A 6,380-nucleotide genomic window follows, 5' to 3' on the forward strand; every position below is an offset into this window, starting at 1 on the left:
CTCTTAAAATACTGGCTTTGGGTTGAGAAATATGTAGGACCTGGGATATGGCTCAAGTGGTAGAGCACACGTTTTGTGTATGAGAGATCCCAGGTTCTGTTCCTTGTTCTTATGTGTCCTCCGAGCACTGGAGCCATAACAAGGAGTACAGTGGCTGGCATTCAAACACCTCCATTTCCTCCTTTTTTTTTTTTTTTTTTTTTTGGTCACACCTGGCGATGCACAGCGGTTACTCCTGGCTCTGCACTCAGGAATCACCCCTGACGGTGCTCACGGGACCATATGGGATGTTGGGAATCGAACCCGGGTCGGCCACGTGCAAGGCAAACGCCCTACCCTCTGTGCTATCGATCAGCCCCCTCCATCTCCTCCTTAAAATGAGGAGAGCAGCAGTGATGCCTGAAGTTGTAGGGGAAAGTGGGGCAAAAACCACGATGACCCACGTGGAAGGCACAGAAGGACTCACGCAGTGATGTTGAGTGGGGAGCTCTGACTCCCCGTGGGTGAGTGAGGAGCTTGGGGCAGGGGGAGTCTGCATCTGGTCTCCTTTCCCTGAGCCTCTGAAGTCAATGCTCAGGACTGTCAGAAGGTTTGGGAGAAGCCAGAGAAGCCGGGAGTTTGCCTTGTTCTCAGGGGAGACACAGCCTTAGCCTCAGCTGTGGAAATCCATCAGGCCTGTGTTCAACTCAGCCCCCTTGCTCCCCGCGTCCAGCTGAGCCCCGCTGGTTGAGTCTAAGATGACGAGCACCACCCTGTCAGAGGTGAAACCCTGTTTCCGTGCAGAGCCCATTAGACAACTGTCCGGGTGGTGGTGACCACGACCGATTCCTCTGCGGCTTCTCCAGGGGAATTTCAAGCCTGGCTGGGGGAGGGCCGCGCTTTCCCTGAAGCCAGAGGAACAGCTGAGGCGTCAGGCTCCCCTGGGCCAGGCTCAGGCCACCCGCATCCCTGGCCATATGGCGCGAGGGACCCGAATGCAGTTGTCTCTGCACAACTGGAGGCAGCAGCCTGCCGGCTGTTTGTCTGGGAAGGACCCCCGCCATGTGACAGGTGTTCCTGCTCACCAGTGGAAGTGCTGGGCGAGGCAGAACGAACCTTATTTACCCGGTGCTCCAGGCTGGAGAAATACAAGCGGTGGTAGCAGCGATGGAACTTTCCTCACAGAGAAAAGTGTTTCTTTTTCCTTTTTTTTTTTTTAATTTTATTGAATCACCATGAGATAGTTACAAGCTTTCATGTTTGGGTTACAATCACACAATGATCAAACACCCATCCCTCCACCAGTGCACATTCCCCACCACCAATATCCCATGTATACCCCCCCTTTCCCACCCTCCCCCTGCCTCAATGGCAGACCATATTCCCCATACTCTCTACTTTGGGGCATTATGGCTTGCAACACAGACACTGAGGGGTCATCATGTTTGGTCCATTATCTACTTTTGGCACATGTCTCCCATCCCAACTGGTTTCTCCAGCCATCATTTTCTTAGTAATCCCTTCTCTATTCCATCTACCTTCTCCCCTCCGCTCATGAAGCAGTCTTGCAGCAAAAGTATGGAATGCTTCATGAATATGCGTGTCATCCTTGCACAGGGACCATGTTAATCTTCTCTGTATCGTTCCAATTTTAGTATATGTGCTGCTGAAGCGAGCACTCTTTTTTTTTTTTTTTTTTACTTTTTAATCACTGTGAGGTACAGTTACAGACTTACAAACTTTCGTGCTTATGTTTCAGTCATACAATGATTGGGTACCCATCCCTTCACCAGTGCCCTTTCTCCACCACCAATATTCCCAGTATCCCTCCCATCATGCCCATCCCATCACCACCACCACCACTCCACCCCCTCTCGCCGCATAAGCGCATTCCATTTTATTCTCTCTCTCCTTTAGGGTATTGTGGTCTGCAATGCAAATATTAAGTGGCCATTGTGTTCGATCTATAGTCTACTTTCAGCTCACACCTCCCATCCTGAGCGTGTCCTCCAAGCATCCTTTACTTGGTGGTCCCTTCTCTATCTGAGCTGCCTTTTCCCCCATGTGAGGCCAGCTTCCAAGCCGTGGAGCAGATATCCTGGTTCTTATCTCTACTATCCTTGGGTGTTAGTCTCCCATTACAGAGAAAGGTGTTTCTTCCTGAGCAGCCTCAGGAACCAGGGATGACCTGGCAGAGGGATATCTTCTCCTGTGCCTGTTTCCAAAAATCTAGTTAGCAGGCTGGCTAGTGACTGGGAAAGTGGTCAAGATCCAGGACCTGGGGCTGGCTCAGAGGTAGATAACCTGCCAAAAAAAAAAAGGTGGGGAGGTGGGGACTGGAGCTATAGCACAGCGGGTATGACGTTTGCCTTGCATGCAGCCGACCGGGTTCGATTCCCAGCATCCCATATGGTCCCCGAGCATCGCCAGGAGTAATTCCTGAGTGCAGAGCCAGGAGTAACTCCTGTGCATTGCTGGGTGTGAACCCAAAAAGCAAAAAACAAAACAAAGCAAAACAGAACATGAGGCTGCAAAGGTTTGAGCCCCTGGTGCCACCCAAAAGGCCAGTTGTAATGGCACAGCCAAGGGTGAGATCCCAGGCCCCTGGGAAAGTGTAATCAGGAGCAAGGAAATCAGAGTAAGCAAAACAGAAAGAAGCAGGACCCAAGAGATAGTACAGGGGTTAAGGTGCTCTCCTTGCACATGGCTAACCCTGGTTTGATCTCTGCCATCACATAGGGCCCCTGGACACTGGCTGGAGTGAGCACAGAACCAGGAGTAAGTCCTGAGCACCTCCAGGTATGGCTCGAAAAGTCTAAAGCAAGGAGAGGACAGAAGAAAGGAAGCAAGGGAAAGACAAGATTAGAGCCCTGTGGGGAGCAGAACCACCCAGAAAAAAAGAGATAAACACAGAGACATCAATCATTTCACCCTCTTAGCTTCACACCTGTAAAAAAGGTATAAGACCCTTCCTGCCTTGCTGTCTAATTAAAATGCAAGTCATTTTGAAGCTGGGGCGACAACTTAAAGGACTGGAGTGGGAGGCCCAGGTTCACCCCTGAGCACCACTCACTGGGTGTGACCCAAAACTAAAAATGAAAAAGCAAACACCATGAAAGCATTGGGATGCCTCATGATAATAATTTTTTTCCTTTTCTTTCTGGGTCACACCTGGCGATGCTCCGGGGTTACTCCTGGCTTTGCACTCAGGAATTACTCTTGGTAGTTTTCTGGGGACCATATGGGATGCCAGGGATCGAACCCCTGTCAGTTGTGTGCAAGGCAAACGCCCTACTCGCTGTACTATCGCTCCTGCCCACGTCATGACAATCCTGCGGGGTCTGTCAGTGGTTCCTTGTGAGTGGAACGCTCAGTGACCAGGATTGTGATGTTGATAACTTCTTTGACAGATCACCGGCATAATCAGAGGTAACAGAACATCCAGGAGGGCATCCTGTGTGCACATCAGAGAAACTCAGAAGTGGAAGCCAGGTTGTTGTTCTCCTAATGAGTATTCTTATGATCCCAGCCTCCCAAGAGGATGTCTATCAGGAGTTTAATTTCTGAATCTGGCTTGTTTCTTGGTCTGGCTCGTCTTTCTGCCGAACTTGAATGTCAGAGCCTGTTCCATGTCCCTGGTGATTGAACCTCATCCTCGCCTTGGTGGAGTTTATACTGGGTTAAATCACAGAGTTAGGCAATGTCGGTGCTTGGGAGTCTCCAGGTCTTCTGACCCAACTGTTTCCTTTTCTAGGGAAAGACACTTGAAATCTAGCAGGGAGCAGCCCAGGTCAGCTCCTGGCGTGATCTCAGGAGGTCTAGTGGCAGAGCCAGAAGAGAGCTCATCTCTGAGCTTGAGGGTAGGGCCCAGCCTATCAAAATATAAGGGCAAGGGGCTGGAGCGGTAATAAAGAGGGTAGGGTGTTTGCCTTGCATGCAGCTGACCCGGGTTTGATTCTCAGCATCCCAAATGGTCCCCTGAGCACCACCAGGAGCAATTCCTAAGTACAAAGCCAGGAGTAACCCCTGTGCATCGCTGGGTGTGAACCAAAAGCAAAAAAAAACCCAAAAAAAACCAAAAACAAAACCCAACAACAACAACAAAACAAAATATAAGGGCAAGCCATAAATAGCCGTCATTATAAAAGTGGATAGTACTCTGCCACAGAAGGAGGAATAGGGGAAGAGCCTTCATTTATTTTTCAATTTATTTTTAATTATTTTTGATGTTCCAGGTATCAAAACCAAGACCTCATATAGACAAGGCAAGTTAAGCTACTGCTGAATCACATCCCTGGCCCTTGTTTTAAATTGAAGTCATTTCTTTTTGCTCGGGACACACCCAGCGGAGCTCGGGGCTTACTCTTGGCTCCGTGACCAGGGATTTACACCTGGCAGTGCTCAAGCAATCATATGGGGTGCTAGGGATGGAACCTGGACTGGAGTGATAGCACAGAGGGTAGGGCATTTGCCTTGCATGTGGCCGAACTGGGTTCGATTCCTCCGTCCCTCTCGGAGAGCCTGGCAAGCTACCGAGAGTATCCCACCCACATGGCAGAGCCTGGCAAGCTACCCGTGGTGTATTCGATATGCCAAAAACAGTAACAACAAGTCTCACAGTGGAGATGTTACTGATGCCTGCTTGAACAAATCGATGAACAACGGGACAACAGTGCTACAGTGAGCTACAGGGATGGAACCTGGGTTTGCGGCATGCTAGGCAAGCCTGCTATACTATCTCTCTGGCCTCTAACTTGATGTCATTGCTCTGTTGCTCTAAATTGCACTTTGGAATTAGGCATATGTTTCTGTGGGTCCTCATGGTGCTCTATTTTTGCCATCCATCAACAATAGAAAGGCATGTGCAAATTAACCAGCAAGTCCTGAAGTCGTAACAAGCTCGAGGGATCGCCTGGAAACCATTCCATGGTATAATGCAGTCATTACTCATAATATGTGCAAAATGCACTCCTCGAAACCCCAGTTTGAAATACCCAGAGATCAGTTTTCAATAGACTGGCAAATAGGAGACATTAAATATTATTCAGAGGAACAGTGTTTATTTAATCTTTAATGCTACCTAATGCATTTCGGTCAAAGTCATCAGTTCGTTTTCAGGTTTTATTGCGTGGAAAATGGATGTGCTATTAATAAGTCAATACAAATACAAATATGGTTTCAATTGGCAATCATTAGGTTGCATTAAATGGCAGATGAAATCCATAGGAAGGATTTGTTTTATTTTGTTTGTAAGGAGGCAAGGAGCCCTGAGAGGCGTTTCTGCGCTCCGTAATGAGGAGGAATGATTGGTTTCTGCCGAGCGGTGGATTACAGGGTAGGCCTTGCTTTATTCTCCTCTGGATGGGTTTAGGGCTGGTGCCCGGCCTCGGAACAGCTGTTGTGGTCTGAGCCGAAGGAGGCTGCCGGCTTGGGGGAATCAGCCGGAGTTCTCAGGGCTTAGGGGCTGGAACTGACTGGAGACCTTCCTTCCTTGTCTGTGCTGGGGGAACCTCAAGCCTCTCCTGGAGTCTGGGCACACCAACTCCCCTGGCTCCCTCAGCAGACGCAGGAAAGTTTCCTCAGTCTTTGTTTCAGGGCTCTTGACTGTATCAGGCCCCAGTTCGATAGACGTGTGTCGGGGTGAGCACGGGATGTTCATTCTGGCCTGAAGCCGTGCGGCTAGAGGCTCCTCCGAGAGGCTTTCCACATCAGGTGGAGTCTGAAACTGGCCAGGCTGAGATTCAAATTCTGGCCCATCAGTCAAGGATCTGAGTGAGCTGGACAGAAGGACCTGGAGGCAGGAGCTCGGCCCCCAGCTGTGCTTAGGACTGTGGACCCGCGGCTGCTCTCAGGGCAGACCCGGCTTGAAGACTGTCTTCCTCTTTCCAGCCTGGACTCGGAAGCCCTCTACCCGAGCTTCTTCCCGACGCTGGGCTTGGCCCCTCTAAGGGGAATGTTCAGGAAGGAGCAAAGAGGTATTCAGTGTTTGCTTAGTGGTTTTGATTTTGTTTAGGGGCCTAATCCCTGCCATGTGCAGGGGGCCAGGGGGTATTGGGGAATGAACCTGGGGCTCTTGTATGTGAAACATGTGCTTCAGTCCTTTGACACACCTTCCCAGCCCTTGATATATATATATATATATATATATATATATATATATATATATATATATATATATGTATATTTTAGTTTTTTTTTTGGTCACACATGATGCTCAGGGGTCACTCCTGGCTCTGCTGGTGCCAGGAGTATCCCCTGCACTGAGAAATTACACCTGGAGTTCCTTGGGGGACCCTATGGGATACTGGGGCTTGAACTTGGGTTAGCCACGTGCAAGGCAAACACCCTACTCGCTGTGCTATTGCTCTGGCTTGCTCTTAGTAGTTTTAATGAGCAACTTC

At 49.5% G+C, this 6,380-nt stretch overlaps 1 non-coding gene across 1 annotated transcript; it reads right to left on the bottom strand.

Annotated features, from left to right (window-relative positions):
- Positions 1-1,551: 1,551 nt before the first annotated feature.
- LOC129400429 (U6 spliceosomal RNA) lies at positions 1,552-1,658 on the bottom strand. The gene has a single exon (XR_008627672.1). It is a non-coding gene; the product is annotated as a U6 spliceosomal RNA (small nuclear RNA).
- Positions 1,659-6,380: the final 4,722 nt, after the last annotated feature.

The sequence above is a fragment of the Sorex araneus genome, chromosome X (genome assembly GCF_027595985.1).
Source record: "Sorex araneus isolate mSorAra2 chromosome X, mSorAra2.pri, whole genome shotgun sequence".
In the NCBI taxonomy this organism is placed as follows: Eukaryota; Metazoa; Chordata; class Mammalia; order Eulipotyphla; family Soricidae; genus Sorex; species Sorex araneus.